Source organism: Myiozetetes cayanensis, unplaced genomic scaffold (genome assembly GCF_022539395.1).
Source record: "Myiozetetes cayanensis isolate MyiCay16 unplaced genomic scaffold, myiCay2020 scf1, whole genome shotgun sequence".
Taxonomy (NCBI): domain Eukaryota; kingdom Metazoa; phylum Chordata; class Aves; order Passeriformes; family Tyrannidae; genus Myiozetetes; species Myiozetetes cayanensis.
The window spans coordinates 75842464-75861329 of NW_026086604.1; the positions used below are offsets into that span (position 1 = coordinate 75842464).

Here is an 18866-nt window from a genome sequence, read left to right on the forward strand (position 1 = left end):
GTTTTCCAGCATAAAATACATCAATAATTTGATCTCAAAGTGCTTTTCCAATCCCTTTTCTCAACATTTTCAAAATCACAGTCACTAAAGACCAGATGAGGCAAACACAACAACATGCTGTTGCAACAGAAATATTCAACAGTTGCCTAAGTTTATATATAACCTTTGGATTACCTGATAAACATTTATGATTACACTTGTTGCCAGATTTATCATTAGGAAGAAATAATCTCCCAAAATCTGACAATTAGTGTGTTTCAAGCATTTTTAATTTTTGTCTGTACCATAAATTTCCTGAAATTATCTGAGAATTTTTTCCAAGACAGGGACATGTTACGCTTGAACTCTGCTACAAAGTACTAGAGCTGTCCTTCACAGTATCTTCCTTTTGATTACCACTTCATTGCAGTTCAAAAGTATTCAGTTGTCATTTATAACACTGCTAGGCTGAGCATCTCCTAAATTCTTGCCTGTGGTACAGCAGGACAGGATAAAACAGCAAGGCCCATATGACAGCTAAGATGTTATCAGAAACTCCAGAGGGCTAGTTCATAACAAATGAAGGAAGCCATCTGAGGATTTCCCTGTTTTCTCTTCTCTATATCCTCCTTTGTCAGATCTGTGTCAAGCTCTAAGGTACAGACTGTTTGAGAGAAACTGAAACAGTATCTTGTAATTGATCATGTTTATACACTAGTTAAGGCAGAAGTGTAAACAAGAAATTACTATGAAGCTCCTTGTTACTAGAACATTGTTAATTTATACTCTCTAACCTATACTTTCTCTCTAAGAAAATAAAACCTGTGGATCATAAACAAAGGGACAGCTTTACTCATCCACAACTTGTGAATCATTTTGTTGAAAGCTGGCAAGGTAGCCTGGACGGAAACCTTTTCCCTTGTAACAGTTGATGTAGCATACATGTTGCATTCCTAAAATACACAAATGGTCAGCTCTGCAAGTTACAATTGTTGTAGTACAAAGCCATACAGTTAATTTCAAGCTTTTGTTTCTTTGTGTACAGTTCTTTTGTTTCCTCTTAATTACTTCTGATGGTGCAAGTCCACAACAGTAAAAAAAATTAGATATGAAACACACAACAACAAATTTATGAGTAGGCTGCTGCACCTGAAGACATCTTACAAGTTTTCCTCCATGCATTCATTGTCACTTCCAGTGGCATAAATGCATCTGAGAGGGAGAAGTGCTTCAAGGAAAGCCTACTAAATCTACAGAATTCATCTGGCACAGCTGATGCTTTTCTCCACCCTAAAGATTATCATAGGACATCATCATGTTTCCCTTCTACATAACTATAAATATATTTTTCTGCCTGCCGCTCAACAAGCACCTTAAACTTACCACAACATTCAGGTAACACATCTAATTTAATAGCAGAAAACTCCTTACTTTTCTTATTGAAATCCTGTATAAACTTCAATGATATATGCCTTACAAAGACAAAAATAACTATTTTATGGTGTTCTCTCAGAACTTGGCTAGATTTGAAAAACTTCTAATTTAAGAAAAACCAACTCAGTATATATATATTTCTTTTTTTCCTGATCAATACTTGATGTCTACTAATGTTACACTGCACGTCTACTAATGTTACACTTCACGTAAGTAATTTTTTTAATTACAATTTTTGCAGGAAGTCCCTCAAACACCAAGAGACAGTATTTCTCAAATATTCTCATGATTCAGGAGAAAATCAGAAAAAAACTTTGCAAACTACATCACATAATTCCTTTGAGGCACAAACAAGTAAAAGCCTACTTTCATAAAGGAATTAATGATCCTTATGGGTCCCTTCCAATCCAGAATATTCTGTAATTCTGTGAAGGTAGTTTTTCATATGTCTTCAATTCCCCTTTACCTTTAAGAAAATAGTATAACATAATAATATTGCACGTACCTTGCATTGTATACCTTCTATGAAAACAGAACTCACAGGGATCTGAGGAGTATTTGTCTTTACGTGCTTTACCCCAAAAATTTTGGGATGTTCAATGCACAGTGTAGACATTTATGTTTATTCTCTCCACCCAGAAAAAGAGACATGATTAAAAAAAAAAATCAACATTGGACAAATACCCTGAGTTACTTATCAATCATTTGTTGATAATACCTGTTCTTCCTTTCTTCAGGCAGAAAAGCAGCAGAATAGCACTAAAATGTCTGTGAAAAAGTTGTATGGCTCAATGATGCTTTTTTAAAAATCCTGAATGACATAGGGCTGATAAAAAAACACTATGACATTAAAAAAGCATTAAAAAACCCCATAGGAACCAATCTCTGAAGACATGAGAGTATTTTTTCATTAAAAAATTATTTAGTTATGAGGGAGACAGAGAAGATCGTCATGATTACCTTGACTGATCCTCTTGCACTGTATAAAAACAAAAACCCAACCCAACCAACCAACCAACCAAAAAAATCATAACACCAGAGGACTTCATCTACTCTTTCTGCATATGCCCCCTTTCCCCTCCCCCGCCCTATGTACTTAAACTGAAGTACTAAGCTTGAAAGGTATTAATTCTTGATGTAAAATCATCATGTGAATAGTCCTTCACAGAAAAGTATCTTAATGTTAATTAATAGTAATTAGTGTCATAGTTTCAGTATCAACATGTTTCCATATTTGTATTCCATGCACAACTCAGACAAGGTTTTTGCATATGGAGTAATGTGGCTGTACATGTCACTAATGCTGCTACAGTGACATAATAGTGCAGTTTGGCCTCAGAATCAATGTTAATTTGTCAAATTTACAATCCTCTCTGATAAAGGGAAATTTTGCAATGCAAACTGGCAAATGTTAAAAGCTCACTATATCAATACTAATTAAAAAGTTGCATCTACTCAAGATTCCTTAATCCATGTAGCATGGCTCATGAATTATATTTACCCTGATATAGATTAGAATTTAAATACTAGGTCTGCACCAACTTTGCATTTATACTCTATCAGAATGACTCCAATAGTTGTGGAAAATGTAGGCTATTATCTGATGGTTTTACAATAGAAGAGAATATTCCACAAGCACAGGTAGAAAGCTTTCTTTTAAGAGCATTTAAAAAACGAAGAATCAGATTAATTGAGGTAATGTTTCTAAATAATTACTACTCTTCCTCATACTTGCTCATCTTTTCTACTAACTTGCAAAGAAAGCTGTTGTCCATTTTCCATAAAGATTTCTATGAATAAAATTCAGGATTCTCTCTTATTGACTGCCACATGTATCCTTGACAAGAAAATAGTACCTGGGGTGCAGTGTTACCACAATACACCACAATTTAGCTGGAAAAGGATAGAAAGTATTCTGTTACAAGTACAGGCAAGAATTCAGGCCAGAAGAAAATTAAAACACCAAGCAGTCCAATAAGATAAGTAATATGAATAGAAATAACAGCTCCTACACTGGTTGTGTCCCATTTGTAATTTTGATGGCAGAACTCGGTATTTCATCAGTATTTGGTAATAATTTGCAAGGTAATTTATATTTATATTTAAGTTTACATTATTTAATTATAATTTGAGTTCTTGGTCATTGTATTAAAATCCAGTGGAGAAATTAAATGCTTTTAAGAATAAGGTCCTTTTTCATTTGGCTCTCTAAACCCTCCTAAACTATGTGCTATTTGAATTCAGTGAAATGGCTGTATATAATAGCACTTGCTACTGAAAAAATACCAAACCCATGCAAATATTTCAGCAGCCTGAATATAACACCACAATGCAGTAAAAGCTTGGCTCTCATTAGTCAAATAAAAACCTAACAGTTACAACTTATATTTAAGTTATGGACCCCTTGCTATAAGAACTTGAACTGAAAGAGAGTCTTCTGATAGCAGACTTTTCATGTGGCCCAAGGTAAGAGATGAGAGAAGGCCTGACATTTCAGTTGGTTGTTGGTTTTGGTTTTGGTTGGTTGGTTGGTTTTGGGTCTTTTTCTTCATTAGAAAAAACCAAGGAATTTATCTTCTTTGTTTTTATTTATTATATCATACTCCTTTCTGCTAATTCTCAGTCCATCTGAAAAAACAGTTACAGAAAGTTATCCATTTGCAAGTGTACTTGAAGAAATGTGCAATATGTACTCCTCAATGGTAGCAAAGTGAAGAGATAGTGCTTTTTACTATCACCAAGGTCCAAGAAATATTATACTAAGTTTGCTTTTCATCTTGCAATGTCCAGAGTAGTTTCACAAGTCAGCAAAAGATCTCCAGAAATCACTCACTTCTTTTCACAACCCAAGCAAAAAAAGTCAGATTTTTTTTTTTTTTAATTTTTAGATCAATTCATAAGGTCTTTCTGAAAAATCAGATAACTTCAGTGACCCAGAAGAAAAATTTTAGAAACTAACCAATTTTAAATCTTACATATACTGATGGGTGACTCAATAAAGACAGAGAGCAAGGAAAACAGTATTACATCTTGGTATGTCTTAAGTGATTTCTTCAACAGTTCATAAATCTCCAAAGGGAGGGAAACATGGCAAAACTGTATTTTCCCACTGAAATAATCTTAAATTCCACTGAGAACCATCCCCAGCTATTTATTTTTTCAGTATGGCATTTGATGAAGAAGAGTGCAGAATTTGGTACTATGAGTGAAAGCTGAGGTCTAATATAGGTTTCTTTTTTTCCAGTTATCACAGTTAGGCTGATGTCACTCAGTAATATTAAGCAAACATTTGAATAAAATATGGAAGTTAATTAATCAACTAAATTTGAGTCTTAGACACTACACTCCCCCTAGAGGGGAAGAAAAGAAAGAAAGTTTTTCACAACAACAGTCCAAATGGCATCAGTTATGAGTCCATTAATTCAGAAGCATCCCTCATGGTGAACCTGGGAAGTGTAGGAAAACTCTATGGCATAGGCTCTCCAGTTCAGGTATAACCTATTTTATGATCAGTATGACATATCATGCTTGAGAGTTAGGAACATAATTAATTTCTGAATGTGAGCCTATGCCATAGAGCCATTGTCATTTCATGAACTGCCCATCATTTTTCTACATTTTTGTAACAGACTGACAGCTTGCGTAAAAAACAATTTTGGAAAACTAAAGACTTCTGAAACAAGGAGGTCATGGATAGTTAATGAAGTGCTATGGGAATTGCCTGCAACAGGTCTGGCAGCAATGAGTAATGACAGCTTGTTCAAGGGCTACTCTGGCCACTGTCAATGGGATGGCAAGATTAAATAAGGCAAAGGCCAGAGACTCCCTCCATCTGTCAGTAGCCTAGCTGAATTAATTCCCAGAACATGAATCCCTGAAACATGCATCAGTTGCACATCTCTCTAAGGCTTTCTTGATGTTGTTTCATTTGGATTTACACACTGAACAGAGATAAAGCACACAAAATTTGAAACACCTTCGCCCTTACTTCAATTAGACTGGTTTATAAGATTCAATATTTTGGTAAAAAGAGGAAAGTGAAACTAAACACAAACCTATACAATCGCAACCTTCAGAGGTGAATAGTTTTTATTTCCTTATCTAGCTTTTATTTAAAAGCATCCAGGATATAGCACAGTTCCTTAGCTAAGGATCCACAATATGGCCCTATTTTCGCAAATAGTAATGTTAAGCACGATTCCTATACCAAGTCTACTCCTCTTACACTACAGATCTTCTCTGCTAGCACTCCTGGAACTGCACCTCCAGGAACTCCCTCTACCTATTCCCCTTCTTTTCTCTCAAACCACTTCTTATTTTAAAGGATTCAGCCTTAGCGACTGGCATCTCACCCACCACCACCCACTGGCAAACACATCTCGGCTGCAGTGTCTCAGACGAGTTTCCCGAGATTTAACTCCCCAGTTGTCCAGAGATCTCACTCTTGGCCTCTCCAAGCCTGGCTGCCCTCTTGCCAGGACCACCAGTGCTCCTCTAGAGTAAGCCCAGCAGCAAACCCAGTCCCCCAGCCCCAGTGGGTCACACAAAGAACAAGGTAGACCCCCACAGTACAGGACTCTAAGGGAGGGTCCCACACAGACCAAGAGAAAAACACTTGACTCACAGGGCTCACCTGGCCTCACAGCCCCACTCCCCGTCACTCCCTTCTCTCACTAACTGGGAGACACCTCCCACAGCCACACCATGGCACAAGACTGCCCTCCCTACCCCCTGGCTATCTTGTGCCTGGCATGAGTGTCTCCTTCCCACACTAACAGCAAATTTCCTGAAGGTTCTGTGGACAGCCCTGGCTTTGGCCTCCAGCCTCAGTCTGCAGTCCCAGACCTGGCCCTGGTCCCCAGTCCATGTCAGGGTGCTTCTCACCCCACAGAGGGAGCTTTGGCAGGGGTCTGAAACAAAGCAATTCATTTCCAGTCCAGCAGGAGAGGATTTATTGGGGTACTCCTGGAGAGCCTGGCCCTTGGCACACCTGCAAGGGACATTCAGTTATAGTCAGTGGAAGCATGTCAGATGTTATGCCCATATTTTGCTCTCTGCTTCAGTGGAATGGTGGCCATCAGTTTGGGCATTACTTCTGACACTTTTAAGGGAAGTCATTTCCTTTACTTGAGGCCACCCTGACATCAGCTTCTATTATTAAACCAATCATGTTATTGATGAATACCTCTGTGAGAGTCCTGTAGGTTAAAAAGAGATGCTGCTTCTTGTTAAGCTGTGTTCAAGTGCAATCAGTTTTGACTTTACCCTCTCACTTCTCTGTAAGGAGAATATGTTAGAGAGGCTGGAGAATTTGTTTAGAGAATATTTATCAATAGTGGAACAGACTTCCTCAGCCAGAAGGAAACAGTAATGACTAGTTCATCCCACAGTCTGCCCAGAAGGTTGATCATTATAAATTACTTTATTGACTGATGTCTCTACTCGGCGTCCTGTGCTTCAGTGAACTGAGCAATCAACACATGCTAAATGCAGGTAAGGGGATCATTCACAGCAAAATATTACTGCTGAACAAGCATGCTGTTTTATCATGATGCACAGTTTGTTTCCATTTCAGTTTTCCTGGTAGACAAATTTTATTTTTTAGAGTCCTGGAGCACTGGGAACTTTCACTTTTCAAATGGAATCTTCTGGGTTGTGGTTATATGGACATGTTCTACAGATGTAGATATCTATATGCACTGGTTTGTGTGTGATTATATGTAAACAAATTGTAGCTGTAATTCCCAAGGAGCTTACATCTTTGCATGTCAGACGCAATGCTCATTCTAGATAATGCATAGGAAAATCGGATATTCACCTACTTATGATGAAACATAAATCACCCAGTAGAATTTATTATGGATCACTGAGCCCATATGTAGTTGGTTGAATCAAACTATGGGAATGGAGAACTTCATGTTGTAGAGGTAACCGTAGAGGCAAAAGTCACATTAAATATATTTGTGTTGTCACTGCAAGAGTAGAAATAGATTTGCTCTTTGCCTTGAATGCGCTCATTTTAAAAGTTTGATTTAAGGCACCTAGAAAATTGAGTTTATTAGTATTTTTTTTTCACAGTAAACTGAGAAGATTATTTTCTCTGTAATTCTGGAACTTCTCTGAATCATGCATTCTGTAATTGGTAAAATCACCAATATTTAAAGAAAATTTAAAACAAGTTTTTTTGGTTTACTCTGAGTAATTTTTAATGTAAATTACTGATTTGAGAAACCAATACTGCATAATGAAAGAGAAGTATAGCTATCCCTACATTATTCCAAAGTATTAAATTTAGACTTTGAGTGTTTTGCTGATTGATTTAATCCTCGCTTATTGGTATGAAATAAATCTAGCATCTCTGATGACACAGACACACTAAATATTGTTTCACATCTCTGAAGTTTTAAGCTGTCATAAAACATGTTTCTGTGCTTTCTGAATTTTATGAATTATATCTACAAGAATTGTATTTACAGCTATTTTCTAAAACCATAATACCTCTAGGGCTATTTTCTTCCTGAGAAGAGAATGGGAGTAAGAGGGCAGAAATGTCTGTTAATACAAAATAATAAGATGCAGATTTGTCAGAAAATATAACATGGATTGAAAAGTGGTGTCATATTTCTCTAGTCCTTGTCAAGATAAACAATCTTATGTGTCTGGCTTGTGTTAAAGAATCAATTTCTTGTTTGAGAAAGAGTTGTAATATCAAACAGCAATAGAAATGTGGGCTTTCATTACATCTTGCTTTCCATTTCCTAAACAAGGAAATTTATAGGGACTTTTTTTTTTTTTTTTTTTTTTTTGGTCAAAAAACTTGTTCAGAATTGTTAGGAAAATACATTTGTGGGTATATATAAAGTTGTGAATAATGCACAGTGTAAGGCACAAGAAACAGCCCCTGTGTTCAGGATGACAAAAAGATACTGGAAATACTTCAGTGTCATACAAAATCACAGAATTAAATTACTTCTGGTTTCATTACTTTAAAATATAATGAAATAAGAATAATTAAAAGCCACGGAAATTAGTTTGACAACATATCATCTGAAATATGCTACATTAGCCAAAATTTATATGCTGCTTTATGCCAGAACAGTTTTGTTGGCTCAGAAGAAATAATCATCCTGGTTCTTGGAACACTGGAATAAAATCGTGCTTAGGATCTGATTTCAAGAGAAGTAGACTGTTTATGAGAATCAGTGACTTACTGAAATAATTTATTCAATGACTTTGAGTGTTCATGCTTTTTGGGGGGGGGAGGGGAAATGAAATTTCCATCATATACTTTGTTTTATCTGAAATAAAACTAGGAGCAGTGGATCAAGTGATTGGTTGATTAAGATCTCTAAAGGAAATTCTGTAGTGATTCAGTTGTGTATACATATGCATCTATAATGAAACAGAGATTTAAAAGAATGTCACATAAAACAACAGCTGTGTAACTTATTTAGGTCCAAGATAGTATTACCAAGAGAGAATAATTTGTTAAATATGTTATAATTTTGCATAATGCTGTTCTCTGATACCTCCATAATGTGTCAATATTAAGAGTGGATAACAGATGATTTAAGTGAGTTTTATAAAGTTTTGGGGTGGATCCATTCCATTATCCCTAATGTAAGAGCTGATTCTGAGTAAAACAAAGTCCTACAAGAATTCTTTATGTCTTTCCATATTGGTACACTGACAAAAAGCATGAGTTATATACTGAAACAAATATAAATATAAGGTAATTTAAATTCTAATTTTTAAGGTTTCCCTGTAAGGTGTTTACTCATGATTTCATTTAAGAAGATAGTTTCAAATGCTGGTTCCCCATAAAGTACACAGACGGTATAGTTAAATTACAAAAAAATATAATATTACTATGTAATAATATAAAAGTTAAATTACAAAAATATGAAGGATATTTTTCTATTATTTAATCTGGTTCTATAAAATACATCAGTAGCAGGAATTGTCAGATGAGTTTGTTCTTATTTCCACTTGAAAGCTGCAACATTAGTTTCAGAACTGTCCCTTCACATATATCAGTAGAGCTATGTTGCACAGAACTAAGAGTTATCAATGGGTCTTAGGAATTCAAGAAGAGTAAAACACTAGAATGTAATTTGAGTAGTTTTTAGAAGTCAGTGCAGTCTGCGTACTACTATGAAAACTAGATTTTTAGAAATAAAATTCATGGAATTTAAAGGAATATAATATATTCCTTTTTTTCTTTCTGGTTTACATAATTTCCATAGGCTACAATATACTCATACTGTCATTGTTGAGTATTCTGGGCCACGAAGAGCTGCTACTTACTGATTACTGCACAGTATTAAGAACAAAACTATTGTTTCACTATGTTAAATGAAAAAATTTATCATAGTAATTTTTAACAGTTGATTGTGTTCACCTTTAACACCTTGCCTAAAGATGAATTTCAGGGTCTTTTGATGTAGTTTGTTTGTTTGTTTGTTTTGTTTTTCTGTTTAATATTGGATAACTGGAGGAAGGAAAAAACCCTTCAGAGTCCCATATCCTAAACCAGTTACAAAAACTTTTAAGAGAAAAAAGAGGAAGGTGTAAAAATAATTAAAGTGTTACCATAGCTTTGTTATTGCTTAAGTACAATAATCTGTGGTGTTACAGATCTGCCAGAGAAGGACAGTGAGTTACTTCTCACTATCATCTGCTCTGTAGAACTTTGTTCACTTTGTATTCCACAGACTAGTGGAATAATCAGTTAATAGTCACTGATCAGAGCAAGATTTGTCCACGCCTTATTCCAGAGCCAAACATAATCAGTACTGTGCAAAGTATCAATGCTTTTGGCTCAGCTCTAAATATTTTGAAATTCAAGTAAACCCAAAATTTAAAGAGCTTTTCTCCAAACTGTACTCAGTATTTCAACGGTATTTTGTTACATGTTGCATAGCAAAGCCTTTCTGCTATCTCACAGCATTAAAACAGATTATGTGAACAAAATACTTTCAAACCAGGGAAAATAAGATTTTGTTATTAGGATGCTGGCATCTGATGATCTGCTGATCTGCATTTCTTAATGACACACTTCTGATAACTTGTACCCTCAAGCAGCTTCATGACCAAAAAAACCACTTCTTTTGTAGAATTCAGGTAACGTGTTTGGTTCTACATGGCTGTATTGTTAAAAGTTGCAAATTCACTGTAACAGGTATATATGCATCTCTGTGGAACGCAGACAGTAAAGGGTTAGCGTAAGTATAGAATATATAGACATATATGCACACATATAATGGAATCATATCATAGAATAACTTGGGTTGGAAGAGACCCTAAAGATCATCTTGTTCCAACCCCCCTGCTATGGGCAGAGATGCCATAATATATACATATATATGTATGAATTTAGTTTAATGCAGCAATTTTATGCAAATAAGAGGAAGCTGCAGGCTGCTGTTTCAATGCAATTCCATTTGCTAAGTTATGTAATTTTTTTCTGTATAGAGAAAAAAAAAGGAGCAAGAGATTTTGCTTTTCATTACATTCTGATGTGTATTTTAGACTACATTGTTATTATTTGTCCTTAAAATGTTCTGACAATATGTACATGAATTGCTATTACAAACTTCTCTACTTCTAAAATCTAGTCATATCAATTATTCCCCTCACGTAATATAGAAAACATGAAATAGGAAAAAAAAAAGCTAACTATTTCTTATTTAGGACTGAAGAATTGTTTTTATCAATCGTTAAACATTCATCAGAGATAAATTATTTATTAATGCTTAATATAGCACCCCAGACTGTTGCAGGTTTCATTAGCTGAAGTTTGAGTGACTTCTATTTACCATAATAATACATTACATTTTCACAGCAGTTTTTATTCAAAAGTATTTCAAAGTGCTTTGCATAGTGTGTTTATATAAGGGATAAATTAACCAACCAGTAAATTAGAGTTACCTCTGGAGTGAAGCTCTGTAAAAACTTTGTGGCAAGAATCTTATATGGGTTTAATTTTTCTGTCTTAAATAAAATTTCATTGATTTCAAGGCAGCAGAGCATACAATAGAATTAAACTGTGTTTTATAGAGGAGAAAAGAATCTTACTGCTGGGGCACTTAGCTCCAAGCGGTCTCTGCTACTTGCTTCTGCCAAACACTTCCTGCCATTTTCCATCAATTTGGTCTGATCTGGGCCTTACATAACATAAGATCCTAGAATATCTTCAGTTGGAAGGAACCCACAAGGATCTGGAAGTCTAGCTACTGGCCCTGCACAGGATAGCCCCAAGAATCCTACCATGTGCCTGACAGTATTGTCCAAGCACTTCTTGAACTCTATCATGCCTGGAGATGTGACCACTTTTCTGGGTAGCCTGTTCCAGTGCTTGGCCACGGTTTGGATGAAGAGCCTTTTCCTAAAATCCAACCTAAACATCCCTGGACTCAGCTTCATGTCATTTTCTTCAGTGTGTCACTGGTCATGAGGTACTTGCCTCTCTGCTGTGCCTCGTAAGGAAGCTGTAGACCACAATGAGGTCTCCCCTCAGTCTCCTCCTCTCCAAGCAGAACAGACCAAGTGACTGCAGCCACTCCCCATACAGCTTCTCCTCAAGGCCCGTCACCAGCTTTGTTGCCCTCCTTTGGACGCTCTCTAACAGCTTAGTATCTTTCTTATATTGTGGTGCCCCAAACTGTGTACAGTATTCAAGGTAAGGCTGCGCCAGTGCAGAGCAGAGTGGGACAATCCCCTCCCACTGACTGGAGATACTGTGCCTGATGGATTACTAATAATAATATCAACTCAAGTTTAGTGACTTTTCACATATACACAATTATTTACTTGAAATGCAAGCCAGTCACAGTTAACTTTATCCATGTTTTAGCAACAAAAAAACACTCTTCCACTGACAGGAAGCTAATTTGTATGATGCTGAATTTACAATGTATAATAATGTTAATAATGCACCTAATGAAGACCATCTCCCATGAGTTGAAACATCACTTATGTATCTCAGAAACAATGATTTATTCCAGTTTTGGCAATTTCTATTACATTGCATGAACCTGAAACTATTTTCCTGTCTATGCAGAGCAGGAAACGCAATGTCTTCAGATCCGAGTTGGAATTTCCAAATACTGTTTAGTAGAAAAAAATCCTTCATTGACGTGTCATAGGATAGTTGCTATGAGGGTGTGCAAAATTTGAGACATTATTCAGATGTGTAGTAAAACCAAGAAAGAATATAATTTTCTATCTTGAAACAATAAAAAACAAACAAACAAACAATTTGGCCAGATTATACTACTTTGTTGTGAATGTAGAGTATCACAAAGGGTATTAGTTATTTTCTGTCTTCCCTTCCCTTCCCTTCCCTTCCCTTCCCTTCCCTTCCCTTCCCTTCCCTTCCCTTCCCTTCCCTTCCCTTCCCTTCCCTTCCCTTCCCTTCCCTTCCCTTCCCTTCATCTCTTTTTATTGAATGGAGTTGCTAGTATTAGAATCTCTCCAAGCTAAACAATGTATAGTAGCAAGTTGGTCAGGGTGAGTGAAGTCATTTACCAATATGGGAATTTTTTCTTTCAAGGTTGGCAGGAATAATATAATTCTTCAAAACTGGAACAGGTGGACAATTCTTTTGCTCATCTTTTGACACTCATGTTTCTCCTGGCCTCACCTCAGCATGCTACTGCAGTGTTTGCAACCACCTTGCTGTGCTTTGTAACAAATCTATTTCTTCTTCTTAGTCTGCATCTAGCTATTCTATAGTTCATTTGAAGGAATTCCTCAAGAAATAAAATAAACTTACTTCAGTTTGTACAAACAGTACTGATTTCAGGTGCAGTGGTTCAATGAATTGACAGGAACTGCTAAAGGCATTACAGGTAGAACAAAGCATATTGGAATTTGCTCCACAGTAACTTCAGTGTAGCTGCTCACATGAGTAAATATTTGCAGAACTGAAACTACCTTTCTTAGTTTGTGAAATAAAGAGTATCCAAAAATGCTGGTGATATACTTAGCCCTTCTGAAAGCAAACTGTGTAAGTAAAGATTATGTCAGTTCTATATAATCTAGGTTCTTATCAATTGTGGTTTTTTTCAGTGTTAGATGCACTGTTGGTCACAGTTACTGGAATAAGTAAACTTTAGCTTTTTGGATTTAAGTGTTGCTTCATATTCAGTCTAACCAGGCTGTTAGCTTGATCTAGTAATCCCATAGATTACTTCAAAATTGTTGCTGACTGTGTTCCCTGCTTCCTCTGCTTTATGGGACACAAGGTAACTTCAAAACATAACCATCTAACTGGTAGTGAAGGATATATCACTTTTTAAGCATGTGCAATAAAACCCCAAAACAAGAAGAACTCTCTCCAACAGACAGACGAACAAACAAACAAATGAGATATTTTAAGTTGTTCTGTATTATTAAAATGCCCTACACCCAGAATAAATTAATTCGAGCAGAACTTCTTTTTCTGCCAAGTCTAATAAGTAAATATATCTTTCTATTGCAGCTTACTGTGTGATATCACAGGAGGAAAGAGCCCCCTAATGGCTTCAGGTTAGCTAGGAAAATAAAAATAAATTTCACATTCTGTCAATTCAAGATGGAAAGGAATGCAACATTAATTTCAAAAAGAACAAATTAATCTTTGTAAGAAAAAGGTAATACAACTGAATCAGTTTAAAGCGTTTCAAAAAGTCCAGATTAACAACATTCAAGACTTGAAAGAAAATGCACAGTGCATAGTATGTAAACTCTTAAATCTTCTTATTTGTTTTTTGTATTCCATTTGTTTTCCTGAATTTGACAAAAGAAGATGCTTAGAATCTGTAATGTGGAAATGAATATCATATAACTAATTTTTTGGCTTCCTGATTTTCTTTTGTGCTTAAAAAAAAGTTCAAATGTAATATTCTTTTTTCAAAAATAAACACTTCTTAGCTTTATTTGGAATTTCAAGGTTGACTACTAACAGATACTAACCTGGAGGGGACCATATTGCTGACTTTGAAATCATAGAATTACCATGATTTTATTTCCAAACAAAAAATTGTAAGGTATATTTAAAGAGCACAGATGGACAAGGTTTTTCAGAGAGAAAAGAGAGAGATTAATAAGAACTGTAAGAAAGCTTTTGAGTTTACATAAAGGATTATTTTTCACAATTTGAACTGCACATGAAATATATTGAGTCAGGTCTTAAGCTTTGTAAGAATCCAAAGTGAATTGGGCATCCAACTATCTTAGGTTCTTACAAAATATTGTACATATTTGCTAGCTCTAACTCTTGATATCCATGTTGTTGTCTTATTGTTAAAATTTTCAGTCAGGTGATTAAAATGTAAAGGATTTCTCTCCATTTTTTATGGTCAGATTCTGCACTCTGACTCAGTAGTCATTGTATGCAGTCTTCACCTTTGGCAGTATTTTGTGGAGTAAAATACCACTCAATGAAAGCTACGGTGGCAAAATGTAACCCCAAGAGAATTACTTGCTACCTGGAAAGAATTTCAGAAGGAAACACTGAAATTGCTGACATGGATCAATTGTGTACGTAAGAAACAACATAAACATTATTCATAGATAAAATATACAGAAATAAAGCAGCACAGATGCTATACAGTTTAAGTAATATCTGTAATTATGGCTCATCAGTTTAGTTCTTGTTTCTGTCTGTTCTTATTCATATTATATATTACAGAAGATGAAGCTTTCTCTTAAGCATTACACATTTTTTTTCACATGACCACTTAGATATTCACTCAAAATTAGTTTTCCACAAAATCTCTGTATGCCTAAGGCTGTCAACATTTATAATGTCTTTCTTTTACAAAATTTGAAATAATCATTTTGGTAACTCCACATTTAGAGTTTGAGAAGTCATTAAGTATATGGTGTTTTATAGAAATTTATAAAAAAATTCATGGTAGAGAAGAAAGTTCTTTTTTGTATTTGTGATGCTTTTGTCATTGGATAAATTGGATTACAGCTAGGTGCACAATCTAACACCAAGATCTTGCTATAGGTAATTTCTTAGTTGGACAAAGCATTGGAACGTTGTACTTGGCTGGGTGCAAGTCTACCTACATGCTTATATTAATAGACTGATGCCTCTACTTCACTCGGAGTAATCACAATAGCTGGTATATGAAAAACTCTTCAGGAGCAGAATGCACAAACTGATGAGGGAGGTGGAGCAGATTATCACATCTGTTAGGAATATGCTACTAGTGGTGACAATGCTGTCTTCTTAGCATTATGTTCCCATGGCTTGTAAATCCCAAGTTGATCAACTTCCTGACTTGCTTCGTAACCAAAAGTAAGGTTATTTCAGTTTTAGCCTATCACTTTCAAAATCACAGTAATATATCAAAACCTGTCACAGCAAAACCATTCACAGTATACCTGAAGTAAATATGTAGAAACTTTATGTAGAGATAGGTAATTAGGAGACAGTAGTGTCAATGTCACATCAAAACAAGCAATCAGTCCATGGGATGGCTGCATCAAATGTGCAGCACTCTGTAACAGATCATCCTAGGCTTCACGTCTTAGGGTATAAAACTTGATCTTTGCTTTGCAGACAGAATGCTAGCAATAACTACTATATCTATAAAATAAAAAAAAAGGCAGTTTAATACCATATTATTTAAGTCTGACCATATTTGTTCAGCTGTGGTAAGCTTGCAGTCAAAACACAGACACTATTTCAAACTCCTGACAAGCACTGAAAAATCCTTCAGGTAAATGTTCTCTCTATCTGGCTTCAGAACATGTACACTAATAAATTAATTGTATGTGAGCTCTTGCATGCCGTTATTAGTCCAGACTGCTTAGCATGTGTGGGACAAGTTACATTAAAACATCACCCAAGTAGCTAGAAATAATTTTTATGGTTGTTTCATTCCCATTTACTAGAAGAGTTAAGCATGATAAATGCAATGCAAAACCATGTCCTCTTGCTAATTGTCTTCCAGTGTACATAGTATTTGACACATATAATCTGTGACTGGAAGAAATGCAAGTGCAAAAAATGCATTCTGTGAACAGATGCCAAAGCTTGTATTTAACATGCAAGATACAAAAGAATAATTCCTTTTTTTATCTGCTTAGAAAAGAAAATTATAATTTCCTTACCTGGAAGATCAAACTCTGTATATCATCAGTATTAGGTGAGCTAAGGGGAGAGGATGAATTGTTGTCTTCCGTAATAAGCCTTTCTTCAGAGATGTATTTCATGAGAGATGTAAGTAAAATGAACTATTCCAGCGTCCAGTCTGTCATCAGTTGCACTGGCTTAGAGCTGGCATCCTCTTGCAAATGAAAAAAACGTAGCTCAGCAAGTTCTCCACTGAAGGAGCTCAATATCAGTGTTATCAGGTACCAGCAGTTACATACTGATGCTATAGTGTGTACAGTCTCCCTCTATTGCACGCTTTCTCTCGCTTGCTCTTCCTCTCTCTCACCCTGACGTTCACTCAGCTCTGAATCTGAGCTCCTTCTGCTGCTGTATAATCAATCTAGCCTGTCTGAATCTAATAGGCCTCTATTTAACCAGCCAATCAATAGCACAGATTCCGCTGCTGCTCCCTGGGGTCTTTTCCAGGAGTGGTATAAACAATAAGAGTTTGGGCAGCAGTTTAAGCAAGTATTTTTCATTATTTTATCTCCCTTAAAGAAAAATTGTTTAGCAGAGCCCAGGTTCAAAGCTATCTTTCTCTGTGTTCTTTTTGTGACAGTTATATAAACATGAACATTGCAGTGCACTGGCATTCTGAACACTTTCAAATTTTTACGCAATCTGTGTGTTTTAGAATGCATATTAAAAAAGAAAGAAAAGAAACTGAACGCGCGCGCACACACATGCACACACACACACACACACACTCCCCCCATCCCCCAGTCTAGAAACGAACCTGCACGGCAAGCCTCAGGCTTTGTGTTCTGAAAAACCCAGTAGTGTGTTTTGTAACCTGGAATTGTTTATGGCAATTGTGGAAATTAGCATAAACCAAGAATTAGGAGAATTGTACTTCACAGATTGTGCTTCTAACCCCTGCCAGCTTGAACTCTCTTTTTTCCTACACTGTTTATGTTTCACCTTATGTGTTTTGGGGGGAGGTTGTGGGTTTAGTTTTATTGCTTGGATGTTTGGTTGGTTTTTATACTTGTTTGTGGTTTTTTTGTCATTTGGGAGGGTTTTTTAAGAATTTATACAGGAACATCATAGATTCAGATAAAGGAATAGCTGGAGATACAATGTCTACTCAGCAGATACTTTTTTTCTGCTAAAACTGTGGTCAGAATTAACTGATAGCAACAAATATCTGTAGTACACTATAAGCATATCTTATCTTGCACTTGCAGTGTGCTCAAGATGTGCTTGAATGTATGCAAGAAATAGACTGTTCTTTAGTAGGTAAACCCAAAATTTCAGGAAAGATATTGTGCAATGTTAAGTATTTTTATTGCAACAAACTGAAATTCTTTTCCCATTTTTTATAATTTAATTTTATTTTATGTTTTAGGGACACTAAATCATAAGAACATTGATTTGAGACCTCTTCATTCTAGATACAGTTGAAAATTATGAACCAACTTTCATGTTCAAGCAAACTGTAGGAAAGTACCATACTCCTAAGTCCAGAGGGTAGTTACATCAGTCACAGATGCTTCCCCATGGCAGCATATTGACACTATTGTATTCTGTTCATAATTCAAAACAGTAACTGTAACTAAAGAACACCATGAGTCCAGTGCATCTGTTTTTTTACAGAACACACTGTCCCATTCTAGGTGGCTCCCTCATATATGACTATTGTAGAAATTCAACTGAATCCAGAAACAAATTGAGAGCTTTGATTTTCTACCTCTTCAGTGTTTAGATTTTCCATCAGTCAAAGGATCTCTCAATACATTTACTGTACTAAGACCTTGCACTTGAGTTCCTGTCTTGAGAACTGGAACCTGAAGTCCAGCTCTTTATTCCATGGTTAAAACTGCATCCTTAGAAAGTCAAAAAATGTCAAAACTCTTACTGAAGTATGAGCACTGTATTCTAACATCAGACTCTGACATAGGCAGATGCACTGATAATTAAATTAAGTTTTGTTGTGACAATGTAATTGATAGGGATTTCTACTTGACTCATGGGATTTCTTGTGTAATCTCTGAGGAGTGGTCAAAAAGGGTTGCTCCTTTTCCCTACCTTTATCAAAAATTATCTCATTAAACACATTTACCAAATCATGTCAGATAGTTTATGCCTTACATAACCTACCTACTAATCCAGACTTCTTGGATAAACACAAGCTAGGCCTAATAGGTTATCAATTTTATGTTACTAGTGTCTTAAAAATTCTAGTCAAAGACTGAAAGGGAAAGACAGTAGGAAGAAAAAGACGAGGTATTAAACTGGAGTCTGAAACATGAGAAGAAAATATATATCGTGTTCATCAAAAATAAGGGGTACCTCTAAG

The 18866-nt window shown here is 35.7% G+C and overlaps 1 protein-coding gene across 8 annotated transcripts in view; it reads right to left on the reverse strand.

Annotated features, from left to right (window-relative positions):
• CDH18 (cadherin 18) overlaps positions 1 to 16857 on the reverse strand; it is a 502361-nt gene extending 485504 nt beyond the window's left edge. For all 8 annotated transcript variants that reach the window (XM_050330958.1, XM_050330968.1, XM_050331011.1 and 5 more), the window contains exon 1: positions 16525 to 16857. The gene's annotated coding sequence lies outside the window, so the exon portion shown is untranslated. The remainder of the gene's footprint in view (positions 1 to 16524) is intronic.
• Between the last annotated feature and the right edge of the window lie 2009 nt (positions 16858 to 18866).